This window comes from Myotis brandtii, unplaced genomic scaffold (assembly GCF_000412655.1).
Source record: "Myotis brandtii unplaced genomic scaffold, ASM41265v1 scaffold143, whole genome shotgun sequence".
In the NCBI taxonomy this organism is placed as follows: Eukaryota; Metazoa; Chordata; class Mammalia; order Chiroptera; family Vespertilionidae; genus Myotis; species Myotis brandtii.
The window spans coordinates 2,293,729-2,314,973 of NW_005355115.1; the positions used below are offsets into that span (position 1 = coordinate 2,293,729).

The 21,245-nt window shown below is 31.5% G+C and overlaps 1 protein-coding gene and 2 long non-coding RNA genes across 5 annotated transcripts in view; 2 read left to right on the top strand and 1 right to left on the bottom strand.

Moving 5' to 3' along the window:
* The window catches only part of LOC106725195, a 57,593-nt gene extending 44,979 nt beyond the window's left edge, over nucleotides 1-12,614 (bottom strand). The window contains exon 1 of the long non-coding RNA XR_001361061.1: nucleotides 12,356-12,614. This is a non-coding gene — a long non-coding RNA (uncharacterized LOC106725195). The remainder of the gene's footprint in view (nucleotides 1-12,355) is intronic.
* SUPT3H (SPT3 homolog, SAGA and STAGA complex component) overlaps nucleotides 1-21,245 on the top strand; it is a 451,623-nt gene that overhangs the window by 38,565 nt on the left and 391,813 nt on the right. The gene's annotated exons all lie outside the window — the stretch shown is intronic.
* LOC106725194 overlaps nucleotides 16,149-21,245 on the top strand; it is a 65,257-nt gene continuing 60,160 nt past the window's right edge. For both annotated transcript variants that reach the window (XR_001361060.1, XR_001361059.1), the window contains exons 1-2: nucleotides 16,149-16,423; nucleotides 18,131-18,258. This is a non-coding gene — a long non-coding RNA (uncharacterized LOC106725194). The remainder of the gene's footprint in view (nucleotides 16,424-18,130; nucleotides 18,259-21,245) is intronic.

Here is a 21,245-nt window from a genome sequence, read left to right on the forward strand (position 1 = left end):
CTCTATCCCTTCCTCTCTGTAAAAAATCAATAAAGAAATATTTAAAAAAAAAGAAAAGAAAAAAAAAATTAGGGTTGTCTTGGTCACTTAGCATAAGTGTGGACATTTAGGCCCTTTTAGGTAAAGACAGTGAGACCATGGTAAAGGGAGTGTTATAGATAATTATAGGAACTAGGATTTGACTTTTGCTCTGGCACCAAAGCCAATCATTGACACTATTAATATTTTTATTTTATAAATAATGAGGATTATAAAACCCTTGTTTTTAATTTAAGAGTTTAATTTTTACTCCTAAAATGGTATTTTCATATCACATGAAGTATATATTATGTGATGTGGACATTGAATAGGATTATTGATGTATGATTGGCTAAGAAGTATTTAATTCCTTGGAAATTAATTTTCTGATCAATCGTGATCTAAATCTTATCTTTTGGTATACTCTTAGGTTTTATTTTTTTCTTAATCTCTTTAGTTCTCAAGGATCAGTATTACTTAAAGATATACTTATTGTGCACAGTACCTGGCACAATAAACAGTCTACAAAGAAAAGCTAGCAAAAACAAAGTACTGTTTCAATTAAGGTATATTCTGAAAATCATGGAGGTATGTTGTTAGGCACATATACAGGGTGGGGCAAAAGTAGGTTTATAGTTGTGAGTACGCAAAACACAGTTTATGCTTGTATTATTATTTATTAATTATTTATTGTCCATACCAACAATTGTAAACCTACTTTTGCTCCACTTTATTTTCTTGGAATGTTATTACGAGCTTAATTAAATGAATTTAAAGCTTAAAATATTGAGGTGTTAGAATAGGCTGAGTATACATTTATAGTAGCGATTTAAATCAAAACGAAAATGAAAAGTACTAATATTTTTGGCTATAATCATTGTACTGAATTGTCTATGCTTCTGACTTTATTTTCTCTATTACTATTACTTGTGGACACATCAGCATTGGCTAACATCTCTACTAGAAGAAAGGGAAGAAAAGGAACTAAAATGTTAATATTTTATTTCTTGTGAATTGGCTTTATACATGTTTAAGGGAAGATAATTTGGAAATTTATGTATTTTTGTTTGTACATCTTAACTTTAGCTTAATTTCTAGGTGTTTTAAAGTTGGCTATCTACTGGCTGCTAAACTTGGCTAATTTACCTAGAGAGCTTTGTTCAAAAAATTTTCCAAGGCCTTCTCTTCTTCCTTCCTCCCTCCCCAAGACTTCTTCCTGGGTGATTCTGTTGATCAACCAGGTTTGTATACAATTGGGCTATAACAAGTCATGGGTAGGTAGCCCTCTGAACCCTTTAATGGAACATACTTGCTCAGTCCTTTTTTTTAAAGTCTTATGGTCAAATAACAAAGCCATTTAGTTTACTTATATTTATAACAAATGTAAATCTCCTTTAAAGAAACTTTGTCAACTATTTGTAACATCTCAGAACGCTCACCGATTAGAATATTTTAAATGTTTATTTACATTTAAGTTAGAGTGAGTACTTTTTTAAATAAGATAGGGCATTAAATGTACAAAATTCTTGTTTTTATTGTATTATTTTTATATTACCATGTTTCTATGGTTTATGATATCCTGCTTAGAATATGTCTCATGAAATGGTTTACACTAATGTGCTTCCAGAACAGGACCTGGACCCAGGGTGAGGCAAGCAAAGTGCTTAGGGCACAACATTTAGGTAGGCACTTACTTCCACTGTTGTGTAGGAGTCAGTACCTCCTTAAATTTTGTGCCCTAGATGCCTGCTTGCCTCATTCTAGCCCCAACCCTGCCCCAGAGAAGTAGGCTGCATATAAATTATTTTAATTTTAGTTTAGCATAATCTCATGCATGCTTAGATGTTTTGTTTTATACAGAACTAGAGGCCTGGTGCACGAAATTCATACACTCAGGGGGGTTTCCCTTAGCCTGGCCTGCGCCCTTTCGCAGTTTGGAACCCTCGGGGGATGTTCGACTGCCAGCTTAGACCTGCTCCCCTAAGCTGGCAGTTGGACATCCTTAGTGCTCCCGTGGAGGTGGGAGAGGCTCCTGCCACCACCGCTGCACTTGCCAGCCGTGAGCCTGGCTTCTGGCTGACCAGCGCTCCCCCTGTGGGAGCACACTGACCACCAGGGGGCAGCTCCTGCATTGAGCATCTGTCCCCTGGTGGTCAGTGCGCATCATAGTGATGGGTTGTTTTGCAGTTTGGTCGATTTGCATATTAGCCTTTTATTATATAGGATTAATGACAAGATGAAAATAATGTAGCCAAACTCAAATTTATGTTTTCCAGAAAAAAATCAGTTAACGACTTAAAAAGATAACATTATGATTTTATGCTTTAAAAAATATATTTTTTTATTGATTTCAGAGAGGAAGGGAGAGGGAGAGAGAGATAGAAACATCAATGATGAGAGAGAGAATCATTGATCTGCTGCCTCCTATGTGCCTCCCACTGGGGATCGAGCCCGCAACCCGGGCATGTGCCCTTAACCAGAATCGAACCTGAGACCCTTCAGTCCACAGGATGACACTCTATGCACTGAGCCAGACCATCTAGGGCTATGATTTTATTCTTGCATGTTCAGTAATTGTCAGAGCTTCAGAAATTTAAGTTTAGTATAATTTTGTCTCACTGAAATATGCTGGATTGTTTTATCTATTGGCAGTTACCTGAAATCATTAGTGCTCTCTACCATAAGCTTCTTAATTTAACATATAGTACATTCAACTCTTACAATTATGGATGATTATTGAAATAATAAGTAGTGACTCCAGTTTTACTACATTTTTATTAATAGTTTTAGAATTCTTTCAGAATTTGCCTATGGTTTTTCTTTTTTTTGAGTGCTACATCTGGAAATGCTCAAATGTTGTTTGCCTTTTTAAAGGAACAGTTTGCAGTGAAAGTATAAGTTCTTTAGAGGTGAGGTTCAAGTTAACGAATGATGAACCATAATGTGAGGAAGCATAATATTGTGAATTATTATTTGGCAAACATAACTAATGCAGGCATTAGCTGCTGAAGCCATTAATAAACTGCCACTTGCAGAAAGCTAGAGATAGGCAACACAGAACTTTCTCTGTAAATTCTCAGAATGTGAACTAGAGTACAACTTAGTTTATTCAATAAGGACTAAAGTTTTAAAGTTTGATATGTTTGTAGATTCCATGATTAATGTGTAACATAGTATGAAAGGAGTATTTAGAATCCATTAAAATTTGTAGATGTGATATCATTGTCAAGTCAGGCATTTTATTTCTTAAAGTTAGAATTTATTTAAATGCCCTTTTTTTCCCCAAATAAATTTTTATTTCTACTTATAGTGGTGCCAAAATAAGTTTGCCTAAATAGAATTATTTAATATTTAGTTCTGTTGATAGTGTTTAAAGTAAACAAAAATAAACCCATAACAACCAAGGGTGAAGAAGTCTCTAGATTTGTTTTTAGCTTTCTTTTTCATGGTTTCTCAGAAGTGTATCATATTATAAATACATTCAAAATGTTTTGCTCTGAGGATATGTAGCATTCCTATAAAGGTTAAATCAATAAAAATGATTTGGACACATTCCTAAGCATGGCTAGAACAGGTAGCCCGTTGTTTTAGGTACCCTTGAGTTTCTGGAGCAGATCATTATGGCGTAGCAAAGAACTTACTAAAAGTTGCTTTCTATGTGTAGACGCATCAGCTTTAAAAAGTAAGATTTGCTGGTCTTTTAGAAATGAATATTTTTAAAGTAGCCCTATGTGTATTGATTTAATGATGTGTTATAAACTCAGTTAAAGTTTTGAAGCTCTTTTTCCCTCCGAATGCTGAAGATAAACCATAATTGATAAGGAAGAGGTACGTACAGGAAAAATGCAATGGGCAAGCCTTTCCAGCCAGTTTAGAATAAATGATAGTCTTATGAATAAAGAAAGTATCACAAATTATAATTGCAAATTCAGGAATTAGATGTGGTTCTTTTTAGCCTTGCCAGTTTAGAAGAAAATTCTGTAGTCACTGGTATGTTATATGTTCCTTTGAGCAGTTCAAAAGGCAAGCTTTAATTTTAGCATTTATTTTAAAAAGCATAATGTATTCTTCTGTGCTCAGGGTTGAACTTCTTAGAATGGTATTGTTGCTAGGTAGAGTTTTATTTTATGCATTTGTTTGCTGTTTTCATATATTTGAGTAGGCAAGTTTTAAGTGCATATGTAAGTTTTCACAGCTACTTTTCAAAAAATTTTTTGTCAGCTTATAATAATATGATTTTTCTTAAATGTTTCCTAAAAATAGCATTGAGAGTATTAGATGTTTTTGGATCATGGAAAAGCAGTGAATTGACAATGCATTTGGTTGAATAGGTTTAAATAAAAGTGGAAAATTTGAGTTACATATAGTAATGTAGCTTCATTATAGAAAATTTCTTCCTATCATTTTATATGTGTAATATATAACTACCTTGTAAATAAATACTGTATTGAAAATATTTTATGTTATTTGTTGGAACACATGATTTTATTTCATAGATAAGAAAATGGTTTGAACATGTCTCAGCAAAAAAAATTTTCCCATCTGTAAACACATATATAGAGTAGTTTAACCATTTAATAATTAAACAATTTAGCAATTTAAACCAAATATTTTGCTCTCTTAAAAAGTGTTGTGTGTCCTGATATATTATGGTTTATCATTATATTTTTAAAAGTAATATTTATAAAAGTAAAAATAAGCCTAATAATTAGCATATGACTCAATTTTCTTCCTGGATACTTGTGAATGATAATTTTAAAAAAATCTCTTCATATGTTTTCTCTGGTTTTACTGGTGTACGAAAGTATTCTGTAGTATGCTTAAGCATATTGTAAAGGAAATATACTGTTAAACCTTTATTACTAAATCAAGAATTATATACCTCTGACAATAGTGATTGCTCCTATCTAGCTTAGATAATAACCTTTTTAAGATGAGGTGCCTACTAGTGGCAAATAGTTTTGAAAATGTTATTTAAGTTTTCCTCCTAAAATTCATGAGAGAGATAGAGAAAGAAAGGGAGAAAGACAGGGAGAGAGCACACATTATTGTATTTAGTTTTAACAACTGGGGGAATGTTAAGAATTCTGTGTGAACATTGGAGTTTTAATAATATGAAAAAGAGGAGTTTCTACTATAGAGAGAAGTTAATGATCAAAGGTTTGGATTTCATTGACTTTAAGTTTATATTGCTTTACAAATGTACTATAGTACATTGACTTTATAAGTAGTATCTGCATTGTGGACTATTTTTTATAATATGTTCATTTTTAGTTTTGAACTCTATATTTGTAAGAGCAGAGCAATTTTTTCTGCATTTTGTCAAAAGTTGAATTACTTAAAAGCTTTGCCAATTTCATGACAGGTAAAAATTAATCTCACTAGATTACCTTTTGTAACCAATTATTTTACCTAATGTTAAGATGCTACTGTCCTGATGGAAGTTTTCTTGTGAGTATCATCTTATAATGTCTTAATGTTTCTGAATTGGGTGGTAAGATCTTTTGGATGAAACTATATACTTTTATATCCATTTTATAGAAAACTCAGTAATTGATATAAGGTAGATTATCAGTGTAAAGAAGTTTTTCTATGCTATTATATTATTGCAGATTTCTTTAATCTGTTGTAAATGTATGAAATAAAGTGAGAATTCACTTTTTTCTAAAAAATAGTTTTTCTTTGAGCTGTATATACAGAAAAGTCTTACAATAAAATTATTGTTGATTAAAGGAAATTTGCACCTTTTGTCTTTGGGTACTTATGTGTCTGTTTTCTAGGATCAAGTTATACAAGTTAAGCCAATGGGTTAAAATATTAATTGTAAAATGTAGCACTTTATTTTTTTCTTTTCAACTTCATAATGAATTTATTTTGTTGAGATTCATTTAAATAAGTTTTAATCATTTGGTAGAAATAATGCTACATTTTCACTTATCCTGAAATTTAAAATTTAAATTGCAGTCAGTAGAGAAATTTAAATATAAAATTAATTATTATTGCTAATGAAACAAAATAACAAAATTAAAATCACAATGCCTAATTTAAATTATTTACTCAGGTTACATGGGCAATGAGTAAACATATAGAAAATATACTGTTTAACTCCAGACTAGAGTTGGTCTTTGAAGTCATGTCCATAAATAGCTATTTGTTAGCAGAGTAATTACATTCATATTTGTTCTTGTGAACTGTAATAATTTGTTTAACTGATATCAATTTTTAAATTTTTTAGTTTACACGTGGAAAATAAAGTCTTGAGTTTTACAGACATAGTTTTTGGTTGTTTTTATCTTGAATTTCCCAATAGATGCTGGATCTCTGTTATTGGTTTTACAGATTGACATTTCTCTGTTAGTATACATGCAAAAAAGTAATTATCTTTCAGAAAAGAGCTACAAACAATACCTGGGTTCAATAATTTACAACTGTTTTTCCCTGATTTGCAATCATTATCCCAAGTGCGGTCGTCACTTATGTGTATGCATTCGTATGCATATGCACATGCCAAAGCATATAATATGAATTAAAATTTTGATCTGGACTGATATTTGAAAGAAATTAAAATTATATTTATGTGGCAAATACTTTGTTTCTATATAAAAATATGTCCATGTTCATATATAGTTCTATAGCATCATTATTCATTTTTCAAAGAAATACTGCATATAACTGTATATGTTTTTAAAACCTTTCTGATGCCTGTCATTGTGAGTTAGCTAATATTTTTCCTTTATTTGCTTTTTTTTTTTTTTTTTTACTGAACCACAAAATGGACTTAGTTGTAAGATATTTGATTATAAGGAATATGTAAACAATGGTTTGGCAGACTCATGGTTCATATAATTTTAGAGGAACCTATAAATGTGTATTTTAATTTTTGAATTTTAAAAGTCTTTTATATAAATATATTTTTATAGTTGGTGGTATAATGATTTCAGTAGACCACCATTGCTGTAAAAAAAAAAAAATCCAGTTTTACTGAAAATTAAAATAACTTATTTGATGTTGTTGTAAAATTATTTGTCTTGCAAAGGATATTTAGATGTATCTTGTTAGGAAAGTCACTTCTCTATTGTAACTCTTTTAATTTCTTAAGGGATGGCATAGAAATAATGCAGATATTAGAGTCTTAACCGTTACTACAATAATCTTAAATACATGTTTTAGAATACTGTTAACTTTATACATATTCTGACATCAATATAATCATTTTAAAATATCTTAAACATTTTTAAAAAATTGCATTTGCTTACTATGTTTATATGGTGAGGAATTCCTTGTTTTGTGGGCAATTTATTTAAGACATGAAAATCATTTAATCAAGATAAATGTAACATTTATGTTCTTTTTATTATAGCCAAAATCGCACTTGGTTTGATTTTTGCTACTAGACTGTATATTAGATATTATGTTTATGAGTATTAATAGGAATATAGGGAATAGGATGAATAATGAATTTTTTTTTCACTGCAAGTATTAAATGCTTATGTAGCAACTAGCTTTTAAAGAACTCTTAATTCTGCAGCTCATCTTATTTGGGAATTGTTTTATACATCAGGAAAATGATAAGCTTTTTATTTATTAGTAGAAGAAAGCATATTTATGAAGAAATATATTTCAGAGTTAACATCCTATTCAATAACACTATAAACACGTGAAATGGTTAATATGGTATTGCTTATATCCATCTAACCCTTTTCCAAACCTTGAACCCTATGTCCTTAATAAATAGTATACGGGGGAGGAAGTTTTTAAGAATTCAACATTAGATGAGTATATTATATTCACTGTAATTAAAGAGCACCTAATCTCAGTTGCTATACAGGTCTTTAAAAAGTTATGTGGGGATATAAGGCCTGTTTTATGTGTGTTTGCTCTTGAATGGACAAAAGTTTGTGGTCAACTGTTGTTGAAATTGTAAGGAAGTTCCCTTTGAATAAGGTGTAGAATTTCCTTATTATTGTTTTGAATTATAGCACATTAATCAAAATACATGTCCAATGAATTTCATAATATTTATAATAGCAATAGCTTGTATTCAGGTGTATATTTTCATTATGTGAGACTTTTCTCAAGATTTGTTTTAAAATATTAAACACTGCAGATTTCATGAAGGTTTTTCATACACTTTAGACAATTATCTTACAGTATTTACTCTTTGGAAAATATTAAGTATTGGTGTTTATCGTTATCCTTATTATGGGAGTTTAATGACATGTGGTGGTTTTTTTTTTTTTTTGTAGAATTTTATCTTTAGTGAAATTCAGTTGTTAGGAGAAAAAAATAGTGCATTAAGGTAACATTGTGAAGTTAGCACCCATTTAATAAGGCCTTACATGGTATGTGACTAGAAAAAATAGTTTTGCTTTGTCACATTTACAGTTTTATTATTCAAAGGAAGGATTTTTTCATATTGAAGGTATTTGTCTATTTGACCATATATATAATATTTTTAAAGAGACACTATATAGGTAGACTGACTGTTCCAGTGAACCTTTTCTTAGCTAATAGCATTTGCACTCCTAATGCTTTTTGAGGAGCTTTTGGTATGACCTCTCTATTGACTCAGAGTTGTCACATATTAGTATCCTTGGACAAAGGTTAGAGCAGCATGGGAGGTTGGTATTTGTATGCTTTGGAGCGGTATTGAGATGCTACCCTGTTTTGCCATCAATTTTCAAGTATGCATGGGTGCATCATTAATCATAGGAAATGCAAAAATAAATAATGATTCAGTCCAATTGGATTTTTTATATGAATACTTACCTTTTCCCTTTTTTTTTTTGTATATACAGTTGAGGTATTTGGGTAACCCCTAACCTTTTGCTTCAACAAAGAAGTACAGTATAAAAATATTACCACAGTTTTCATGTGAGCAGCTCTTGAGAGGGAAGAAAAAGCTCTCTAGATGAATACTTGTTGAAAAAAACAGTTGTGATACAGAATGTCTTAACTCAGCCCCAATACAGTACTTGAGGACCACCAGTGGATAAAATTGAAAGCATATGATTTTTGAAGCACTAGAAAAGGTTTGTAATTGATTAGTGCTGGTTGAAAGTATTGAAGAACAGTGAGTTTTGATTTGTGAATGGTTCTATTCAATAAGGATTAATTCTGTGTGTTTGATAAAATCTTAGTGCTTTCAATGAGTTAGCTTTCCCCCCTCTGCAGTTTATTTAACCATCAAATATTTCAGTGTTGTTTTAACAAACTGGAACATTTCTATCTTACTGAATTTAACTTTAGCATGACTGATTTAAACAAGTCAAACTATCAGTGATTAGTTTGAAGGGTGTAATTGAATATATTAATTTTTTATTTTTAAAAAATAACTAAAATAATAATGTAATCACATATATTTCATGCTTTCCTTGTAATTTAGAGACTTAAGAGGTCATATAGACTACCAAAATATTTTTATGCAATTTCTTTGAAATATTTAACATTTTAATAGAGTTCTAATATTTAAAAGTGAAATCTAACAATTTTTCATGCAAAATTAGGATTATTTTTTTTACAATTTAAAATAATTTATAATACGAGTCTTTGGGAATTGCATAGATATTTTTAGCTTAATTTGTGTTGGAGTGGTCTTCTGTGTTTGTTCTTGACTTTTAAAATTCTCTCTCTGGATTTTGGAATTATTTTGGAAGTAAGTTGTGATACTTTGTCACTATTAAACCTTGAAACTAAAATTATCATTACTGGTATGGACCACAACTATTATTTTGGAAATCAGTGTTCACACATCATTTGCAGTCAGTCACTATGGTCAGTTAAAAAGGTTTTATGTAGAAATTTTATTTAGTCAACTGATATATTTTCATAAATTCTTAATTGTAATATACTCTGTGAGTCACATCTATCACTTTCAACAGACTTTATGATAAATAATGGGCTTATTTCGAGTAGTGCAGATTGAAAATTCTTCGTTAATTCAAGATAAATGATATGCTAGGATAGCTAGGACACTGAAATGCATTCTCTGTCTCTGTCTGTCTCTCTCACACACCCTTTTCACTCATTATATGTGGCTGAGGCAATGGGCCGGTGTGTGCTTTGTCCCTCACCTAGGAAAAGCCTAAACTTTTAAAAACAAATTGATCAAATGAGAACACATACTTTCATTTCAGGAGGTTGTTTTGATAATCATCATATAAGAAGTTAAAGCCCTAAATGAGATTTTCGACTTCAAATAGATTATAGATTGGTGAAATGTTTGCAGTGTGATGATAACCTATACATAAGGTCCACTACCCACTCACCTGTAATTAGTTCAGTGTAGTGGGTTCATCTTAAATCTCTATCCAGGCTCTAAAATACTATTTGGGGTTGGGAGAGGATAAATTCCACTTTTCAGAAAATAATTGTTATGTTGTCTAAAAATATATGATATTTGATAGAAGAAGATCTTTATTTAGTTCACTATGGTGCCTTGTTGTGTTAGAAGATGGTGAAGTTTTAGAAATTTTACTATAGAAATAGTTATTAAGGGTGTCACAGAAATATAAGACCACTCATATGATAGGAATAAAGAGCATTTTAACATATTCTTTGTGATAATATCAATAACTTGAGTTGTAATGATGAAATAATCCTTGAAACTTGTGTTGTTCCCAATCTGGTTAGAAAAATATATTTTATTTTTAAACAGAGTAATATTGTGAAAGAGTAACTTAACTGCTTGCGATGCCTGTTTTAAGTTATCCCTCCATATAACAATAGTTTTAGCCATTTTTTTTCTCATCTTTTGGATAGAAACAGCAAAAGTTCTCACTTATAAGCTATAATTATGATATGATGTATAATGCAGTCTAATTCTATGTTCTGCTTCCTTAATGCAGAAAAATTTAGAGTAACTCTTGTTGACTACCATTAAATTAAAAAAAAAATCTGTGATTATTATATTGTATGTGTTATAACTGAGGGCACCCACTACAACTATTGAAGGAATCACTACAGCAGTTTTACATTTTGTTGGTAAAATACAAAGTACATTTCCTCACCCTTTTAAGAGAAACCTTTTTCTCCCCTGCAGGTTTATTTCTCTTTGACCTAAACTAAGACTGATCCTCTGATAGCCAGTTAAAATGTGTGAAGTAGGAGGAGTAAAGGAAACTCCAATCGTTAGTTGTAAGTTATAAAGCAAAGTTAATATAGGTATACACAGCAAAAGATTTATTTTAAAGGATAAAAGAAAACTTTATAAACTTGCCCTGTAGTTGGAACATGTTGGACATCATAAAGAAAATCTTGTAAGTGTTTAGATATTTTGCTATAATACCATGTCAGCAGATGAATGTTGAAGTAGTTTATTTTTGTGTATCAACATTAATTTGAAATTAAATATTAAGGGACTATATTATGGCTGTTTTTCTTTAAAAGTCCAGCATGATTTAGTAGGTATAGCTCTTTTAAATCATGCAGGGTATCCTTACAGAGTTTTATTTTTCATGAAACTAAACGGTATTCATTTTGGTAGGTCCAAGAATATGATTAAAAGAATCCTAGTCGTCTCAATGTTTGCTCTGTTTTTATAACAGGTTCTACACATGGGTAATAGTGTGTAGATGTGAAGTTAAAATTATATGGAAAAGCACAATTACATGGAATTTTTAAAGATTTCTGTAAACTTTTAAATATCCTGGATATCCTGCTTAACTATAAAGATCTATTAAAAATGGCTATTACATACTTAATATAATTTTATTTCAGATGAACATATGCTTCAATTATAAAAAGTTGCTTAGAAACAAAGTTATACAGATAGCTTATGATATGATGCAGTTTCAAATTATAAATAGATTTTTTGTAGTCGGACTAGTTAAAATGTTAGCTGCACTGCAGGTTTATTTCTCTGTTTTACATGGGAGAGCATAATGTTGAGATAATTCTGCGGTCTGTTATTTTGTAAAATTACTTCCTTTTTGAAGTTTGCTCAAATATTGGGAGCTGCCGGAGTGAATACTTCATAATACTTTGATTAATTTAGTATCTAATTTTATTTCAGTAAGGGATAATGAGAATATTAAACCTTTTTATTGTTTTAACTACCTCATTTCTATACTTCTGAAAAACATTTTGACTCATATGAGATAATTTAATTTTTTTCTATTTCAGGTCATTACTCTGAGAAGTAGATAAGTTACAGATGCCAAATGCAAATATGTACAGCAATTTCATTTTTCAAGTTTTAGTGCAACAAAATAGCATTATTATTATTTTCATTAATATAATGTCATCCGGAAAGCTAGCAGTTACTTTATCCAAGAAACATACCTTTATGTTTAACAGGTTCATCTCTTATAGGATTTTAAAATATGGTAACACTTACCCCAAAAGAAGTTTTGCTGACATGGTGTCACTGTGCTGAAGAGGCTGTTTGATGCCATAGTCCCTCCTTTTTTTTTCAGATAGAACTTGTACCCTCTGTTGTAAATTCTGCTTGCAGCCTTAAACTGAAAATACAAACCATACCCAAACCTTGTTTTAGTTTTGCAGTATGCCTGGAGTACATAGACTTTATATTTATATTTTTTTCTGTCAAGAAATTATGTAGCTGGTAACATGTGAAAAGCAAGGAAACAAAACAAAAAGAGAATGAGCAAATATTTGAAGGACCTACTATTACTGCATAGACTGTGGTTAGAGAGCACTCACTGACTCTGTTGGTCTCGGTGGCTGGTAGTGACCTGCGGAGATTAACCATTTAAAAACCAGAGACTTCTTGCTGTCCTCCTGGAGAAAGTTTGCACCGCACTTGTGGTTCTGTGGTTGTTTGTGAGGCGAATGAAGCATTCACACAATCCAAAAAAGCAAAAGCTTTAAAACTCCTTTTTTTTGCAAGCACTATTACTGGAGAGACAGAATCATGTGGTTTGTGACCTCACAGTGCTCAAAGTGAAGTGGGACTGCCTACCACTGTGGCTTTTTTCCCCCCTTGCTCTTGCTCTCTCTTTCTCTCTCTCTCTCTGACAAAAGGCTTGTGGTAAGGCCCTTCCTGGCATCCAGAAGGATATAGCTATTTAATTTTTGTGACTCATGAGGATTTGGATAGAATACAAATGCTGAAGGAGCTCAAACTCCTGTAAGGTTAAGCATTTGTAGAGCAGAACTCTGCAGTTAAGGGCTTTCCTTTCTATTCCCCCCACCCCCACTTTTTTTTTTTTTGCCTCCTCCTTTTATTTAGTTCATTATTGTGTCTGTGGAAAAGTGAGCAAAATTGGCTCAAGAGGCTGTGTGAAATTCTGAACAACAGTGATGATTTACAATAATTTACATCTTTGGATTGTATCACATTCTGGGGTCTGCTTCATATTTGCTGGGTGATTGGAGTCCTTCTGTTTTTCTTTTTCCTGTCTTCTTAAACTTGTGAATCTGTAACTCATTGTAAAAAAGTTTACCTTTCTTAAGGTCTGGTTGCAAACTGCTTGCTGGGCTTGACTGTAATTGGCTGTCATGAAAGTGTTAGTCTGGGGATTCCTTTTACAAATGTTAAATCATGTCTGTCTAGTTTATGTATGATCAATATTAGATGCCGGCTCCTACAGTATGGATTAAATGTAATTAGTATCGTTTATATTATTTATACCTTTCTTTTATGACTAGTTTAAGGATTTATAAAAATCAATGATAAGAATTGTAACAGATTATTGGCTGAATTTTAGTTTTCTTTATGCTTGTAATGATTTTTATTTTTCAAGGAATTGTATTCATTTTGCATAATTCTTTGGTTTATTTGGATTTTAACTTTAACAACAGAGGCTTTGCTAGCAAATCTTATACATGTATAAAGTAAAATTCTTATGTCGTAATTTAGATTGTTCAATATTAGGTTTTATAAACTCAGAATAGAGTGGGTTAACAGAAGCTGTATTTTTTTGTTTATAATGAAAGCTTTGAAATAAATTGCAAAATGCTGTGTGTAGCAAGAAATAATGCACACAGACAGAGTATGTTAGTCGTCTCGATTTGCTAATTCTGATTCAGAAGAAAATTGGAAACATCTTTGGGAAACTATCTCCTTTTTTACCCCTTTGGACATGTATGTATAGAACTCATTTTCTTATTAGGATGATTATATATCATAGGCAGAGAATTTCATATTTATGAATAGAGCTTCCTGTTTTCATCAGTTGGGAGCGATGGGGTATTTTTCAACAAAAATTATAAAGCTGAACAGACCAATCTTCTAGGCATTTTTTCCCATTTATCAGCCACTCTGAATTTGCATGTTAGACTTCTTCCTAGTGTGATAGTAACTAGGAGTGGCATAGAGTAAATGACTAGGAGGGTGGGCGGAGACAGTGAATTACAAAACATTATTTAGGGTAGATAATGGGGTAAGGGCTGGGAAACACTAAGGAAGGTGTTAGAGCCAAAATATCCTTGCCTATGGACTTCCAGCACAGTTCATTATCTGCTTTTGGTTTATATTAGATAAAGATAAATGTGCAGACATGTTCATAAGTTTCTTCACAAAATATTTGATTTGCCCAAAATGCACCAAGAAGACATGGGAATGATTTTAATCCTTTATTATTCACATGTCCAGAACTTTCCCATAACAAACTTTTAGTGATAAAGCACTAAACATGCACTTTAGTGTTTTATTTCAAATATGTATTTATGCCTCATTGTGTATGTAAACATTTTACATTGAAAAGTAAAAGCTTTCATTTAATGTAATCATTCATACAAAAGAGAAAAGTTATTTAGTTACAGTTTTAAATGACTATGGTGTACTGGTATGATCTATATCTAAAGGAGGTCTTTGTTTATATAATTTGTGGAATTTCCAAACGTAGTTCCATATGCACTTACAATAGCAGCAGAATCGGGCAGTTGAAAAAATTTAGGTAGCCGCTGTAGTATGGTAAATAAATGCTTTTTTAGTGTCTGTGTGAGGATTCTCTGACATCTTACAACCCCAACTATTAGCTAAATATTTTCTCCCTTTAATGTTTTTAAAAAAATATGTGCACATTGGCCCTCTAACCTAACTTTGTAAGCATTTGAATAATTTTCAACATCTATGTATCTATTACCCATTTTTTCTCTTTTTGCAGGTAGCCCTCCTGCACATAATTTTTGGGTCAGGATAATCACTCATGTTATGTAAGAGTTTAGTAGATATTGTTAAATATGACTTTTATGTTTTGTGTGAGGCCCGTCAAATTCTGGCGGAAGAAAGACAGTGAAGTCATTAAAGACTGTATATTCATTATCCACACATTCTTTTTCTAAATTGAAAATATATCCACTTTGGAGCAAATATTACTTTGTGATAAAAATTAAAAAACAAGTGATCAAGGTACATATGTGATAATTGAGAGTTTGTTTAATTAGAAGTAACTTACCACATGTAAAAAAGAGAGATTGACTCAGAAAAGTCACTGCAAATAAAGCTCTTGATTATGGATTTATACGATGCTTAAAATGAAAAATGGAAACCACAGAGTTTTTTGGTTGTTGTTTTTCAAAGACCCTCAAAACTTCATTTTTGGGGATTATGTTAGTATTTTCTATGTTGATGTAAGTAACAAATTTAGGTCTGTTGTATAAATTATGTACTTTATTGCCATAGATGTGAAATACTCCTTTGAACTTGAAATCAATTTCAATAAGTAAAGACATTAGTTATCTTGCTCCCCCCATTACCTTGTATTTACTAAATTTGTCAACATTGGTCAAACTTTTTATATTGTATGCTGTTAGACTATATAACAGTATAATAGTTTTTTAAATGTTACATATATTCATTGTTACCTTTGAATTATTTTTTTTATTTTCTGAACTAATGATCCTATTTAGATTCAGTAGTTTTATCAGTGTCAATATTGTGCTTATTTCTATGTGTGTGTTTTTTTTTATTGTTTTAACTTCTATTTGGTGCTGTTCTATTTTTCTCTTAATTGAAAACAACAAGGCCAAGTGATTTGATGTAGGTTTTTTATTAATTGTAGACATTCTAATTTGGCTTAAATTTTTCTCACTGATAATGAAGTTTTTAGGAAGACACTTTCTTAATTTATTGTTTTAGCTTGGTATATGATAATTTATTTTTTGACTTTTTTTTGGATTTGATGTATATCTATTTAAACTGATATAGCATTTATTGGGCCTTATATTGAGGATTTGAAAAGTTTTTATATTAGTTAAATACATTATTAGTATTTTAAATTATGATGATTATGAGATATTAATTTTACTTTCTTATTTTAATGGGGTGTTATGTCTGTGTACACAACTGCATGCATATTTCTGTGGTCATGTGTTCAGGGTATTATTTTGTGTTACTTTTTGTAATGAGTATTCTTTTTCCTCCTCAATTTGTTTTAATTAAATTATGTAAAAACCCAAAGCACCACCATGTCCATGATTGTTTGAACAAGTTCATTTGGTTAGTATTAGCAGCTATCTATCTAAATGTGAGATTATGTGGAAATGAAATGCCAAAAGAGAAAATACTAAACTTTTCTATCTCCCTCGTACTCCCCCTCTCTTTTCCCCTTTTTTTCTTCCCTCTTTTCCTCCCTCTCTCCTCCAGGCTTTTTCAGTTTCTTTATCACTGTTTTGATAATTCTATAGTGTCTCAAAGTAGATTCTTAAGGTTCTAGTAGTAGATATTGACATTAATTCTCACTAATGAATACCTGGCAGGTTTGAGGCACCTAAGATTTCAAGGCGAATCATAGTTATGTCTACACTGTTATATGTACACCTCATTTGTTAGATGGTATTGGCATCTGATTACAGTGATTTTCTTCCTTTTTAACAGTTTTTAATTCCTTCCTCTATGTTAATTTACTTTAACATATTGTTTCACATGACATTGGACTTTAATTATGAGGATTTGTTTTTCCACCTTTGACTGTTCTTCAAAGTGCAGAGTGATCCATACTTGTGTAATGTAGCTGTATAAATAACTCATGTTTCTTATAATTATTAGAACAATTCATCTTCTAATGCTGTCATTTTTCTAAGAAGAAAAAAAAAGGCGAGAACTTGTAGAAAATATGGGAAACATGCTCATATGACAGCTGAGGATGTGGCTAGGCTAAAGCAGGAAACTACTACCCACAATGCAATGTTACATATACTACCACTTAATAAAATTTATATCAAACATGCTACTGACAAAACCAAAGAAAAATAATATCCCAACTATGCTAGTTAACATACTAAATCTATCTAGGGAAAAATGAAACTAATCTTTTTGGAACTTTGTATTTAGAGAATATAGTAAATGAAACCGGGGCATCATAGTACATTGGAGCTCTGTGGTAACTTTGTGCTGTGGGACTTGGTTGTAGGAAAACTGTCTATAATGACAACCGTTTGGATATTAACTTTCCTGGGAAAGACACAAAATGGCACCCCCTTTCTTTTTTAATTGAATTGTTGCAGTATTAAATATAGTTAGAGGACATTGTCATTTGGTAGGTAAAATAAGTTAAATTAATGAGACATTCATGATTATTTAAATGTTTTATCTAGCCCAGGTATATTTCTTTCCATTTTGTTTTATGTTGTCTTTTATTACCAGGTTTGAGGTGGGGCTTGAATTGTCCACTGAAGCATATTTCTTTTCAGACTAATTGTTTTTCTTGGTCTTTTTATTTATGTTAACCTACCTATAGCTTACCTGATCAACCCATATGCTTTACTCTAAAGAGGGTTAGCCTAAAGCAAAATGTAAACTGCTTTTATAATGTGGTTGAAAAAGATATTATGGTATCTTCTGAAAAGGTCAGATTTTAATATACTTAGGGTTTCTGTTTATAAATCTTAATCTTCTGTGCTCTTAGCTGTCAGACTACAGCAATTTTGATGAATTTAGTACCTTAGTAATTTAGATGAATTATGCGGCTTTAAAGGGAGGTGTTTAAAATTTAAAAAGGGAACATAGCGGAGTTTTGGATTGATAAATGTATAGAAATTTTATCAGAGGAAAAATAGAAAAGACTATTAAATTAGTGTTAGTTGTGAAAGATCCCCTCTTAGTATTCCGGCGTATAAATTACCACTGTGTCAGATCTGGCATGGTAATTGTCATCTCATTATTTAAAGATTAATATATTATCTCTCTGTCTATATCTCTATTAAGGATGATTTGCTTAATTGTTTGAAGTAGTTTCTCCTTCAGAGACTGCTTATCAATACCAGCTGTGGCACTGTGGCTTTTCTCCATGGACTCATGGTGGTCTTTGGAACAACGTTCTTCAACTTTGACAGGTGAGACAGAGGCTCTCCAGTGCCACTGCTTTTGGATGAATCTAGCTGTGGTTGGAGAGAGTGCATCTTGCCAAAATATATGGGTGAGACCACACACAGCCTTTAAAATAGTTATTGTAGGCTTATTTTTAGGGTTACATGTCTTGACAGTTCTTTTATTTGCATGCCAATTTCATTGCTGTGTATAGATTTTTCATTGGTCTTAGTAAAGGCGATTGCACATTTAGTCTCTATTTGTTAAGCCTTGTGTATAATTTACACTGGAAAATACTCTTGAATTCAGACATAATTAACAATATAGAAAATATATTGAAAATGAATCACTAGAATACTGGTCTTTTTGCTTTTATAAATTTGACAGTATTCCCTTTGGAAATCTCAATTTTCAAGATAGTTTAGTAGTCAAAAATTGCTCCAATTTGAACTTTTAGATCAAATAAGTTAGGAGAGAATGTTAAAATATTCATATTACTTCAATTACATTAATAGTAAAAAATTTATGGTTTTTGTTATTCAGAAGTATAGCTTTTATAATATTGATACAATAACGTATTGTTCAAAATGTAAGTTTTACACATTAGTAAAAGCTTGAAACATCGAAACAAATGGCCAGAGAAGTCAATTTCTTAATGCATAATCATAAAATGCAAGCCATCTAGTCTTTTTATGGGATGATTAAAACTTTATTCAACTTAGTGAACTGTAAAATTGTATGTTTAAAAAAAGTATGTTTAGTCTTCTAAAACTGGCTTGTTTAGTCAAGATCTCTCTTTGGACTTCTATAAAATGTTTCCTTTTATAAAATACATTTGTATAATTATTTATGATTCTTAAGTTATTAGTGATAAGAAGCTTAAGCTTAAGAAGCTTAACTTCTTGAGCCCTGGCAGGTAATTAGTTATAAGACTTTTCACTTGATGATCAATGCATGTTGGTTAGTTATGTATTTATAAAATATTGTAAGCAGCTAAGATAAGATTACAGTTTAATTGTAGATATTCTTATAGGGAAAACAGAATCTATGGAGATAATTGGAAATTCAGTTTTCTCTCTACTATTATTGCAGTACCCTTCCATTGCTGAGTGGTCTGGCAGGAAACTACTGGGGAAATTGTGTTCCTACAGCTTTTTCAGAGCACAAGTTGTGGAAAGAAGAGAGAACATAGTATATACAAAAAGGTTGTCTAGAGAAAAGTTTGGCTCTTAATTTTCAGAAATTGGTCGTGTATGGCAACCTTGATTGGATGCTATATTTTAAAAAAAGTTTTATAAGTCATTTTTAGGATATTTGAGGAAAATGGCTATTAGTGATACTATGGCATATTTATTGAGTGTGATAATACTGTTGCATGTATATAATAGGAAAATATCCTTATTAAAAAAGGTGAATGATGAGATATTTTTAAGAAGTTAATACCATGATTAAACAAAAATATACATAAAACAAATATGGCATAAATTAACAATTGGTGAGTCCAGGTAAAGAGTATACAGACATTCATTTTACTATTTTTCACCTTAAACAGTGACTTCTGAAAGGTGAAGCATTTTGTGGAGAAGGTGTATAGAGATTTATTTTATTTCAAAGTGAAATCAGATACGGGAAATTCATTTTTTTGTATAGTTTTTAAAAATGAAGTGAATATGATGGGTTGTGCATAACATTTTTAGATTTTAGTTTATAGTTTTATTTTTTACATTTTTGTTCTATTCACCATAAAAATCTAATTTTCACAAATTTATACATGGCAAAAATAAATAAATAGTATAATATTTTTGAAAATACCAACTTTTAAAATTTTACATTTGTGTAACAGTACCTCAGAGCTAGACCAGTATGCTAGAGGTTTCTAGAGGACCAAAACAATTATGATATTGTCATTTATTTATTCTGAACTGGATGCTTTTAAAATAGAGGGCAGGGCAAAAATAGGTTTACAGTTGTTTGTATGGAAAATAATAGAATAATTAATAATAATACACTATGTGTCATGTACTCACAACTGTATACCTACTTTTGCCTTACCCTCTATATGAAAGTACCTTAAAAAGTTCATTCACATTAAATTCATACTACTGAATATTACTGCTACTAAATTGTTTATATACTATTTACTTCAATTGTACTCTTTGAAGAAGTATTTTAATGGGCAGAAGCCTATATTCTCTATGCAAATTATTAATTCTGAATTTGTATTATGCTAGTTAATATCCTATGGAGGTCTGTACTTTTTTTCTCTAGAGGGCGAAATAGTAAATATTTTTGGTTTTATGAGACATAGAGTTTCTGTTCACTGCTCTACTCTGCCATTGTGTCTGAAAGCAGTAAGTTAGACAATAAGTAAAACTTTATAAACAGGCAGCTGGCCTGCTGTACTTTGCCCACTCCTGCCACCTGTACTTCATGTGTAGAAATGTGTGGCCCAGTGGACATCTTCTTTTATAGAAAAGGCAAGAATAGTTTGAAAAATGATCAAACTTTTACATATTATAATGGAATTTTTTCTTAAAGTATTTATAAAATCTGTTTTGTTTGTTTATTTTTATGTGAAAGATGACATCCGTGGTCCTTCATAACTTTTTTTTGAATTGAATAGTGCGATTTCATCTTGATCATGTAATTATTAAATTCTAGAGGCCTGGTGCACAAAATTCATGCATGGTGGTGGTGGGGGGTCCCCTCAGCCCAGCCTGCACCCTCTCCAATCTGGGACCCCTCGGGGGATGTCCGACTGCCTGTTTAGGCCCGATCCCCGGGATCGGGCCTAAACCGGTAGTCAGACATCCCTCTCACAATCCTGGACTGCTGGCTCCTAATCGCTCACCTGCCTGCCTGCCTGGTCACCCCTAACTGCGCCCCCCCTACCCCCCGCTGGCCTGATCGCTCCTCACTGCCTCTGCGTGCTGGCCTGATTGCCCCTAACTGCCCCCAGTTGCCAGCCAGGTTGCCTCCAACTGCTCCCTCCCTGATGGCCTGGTTGCTCCTA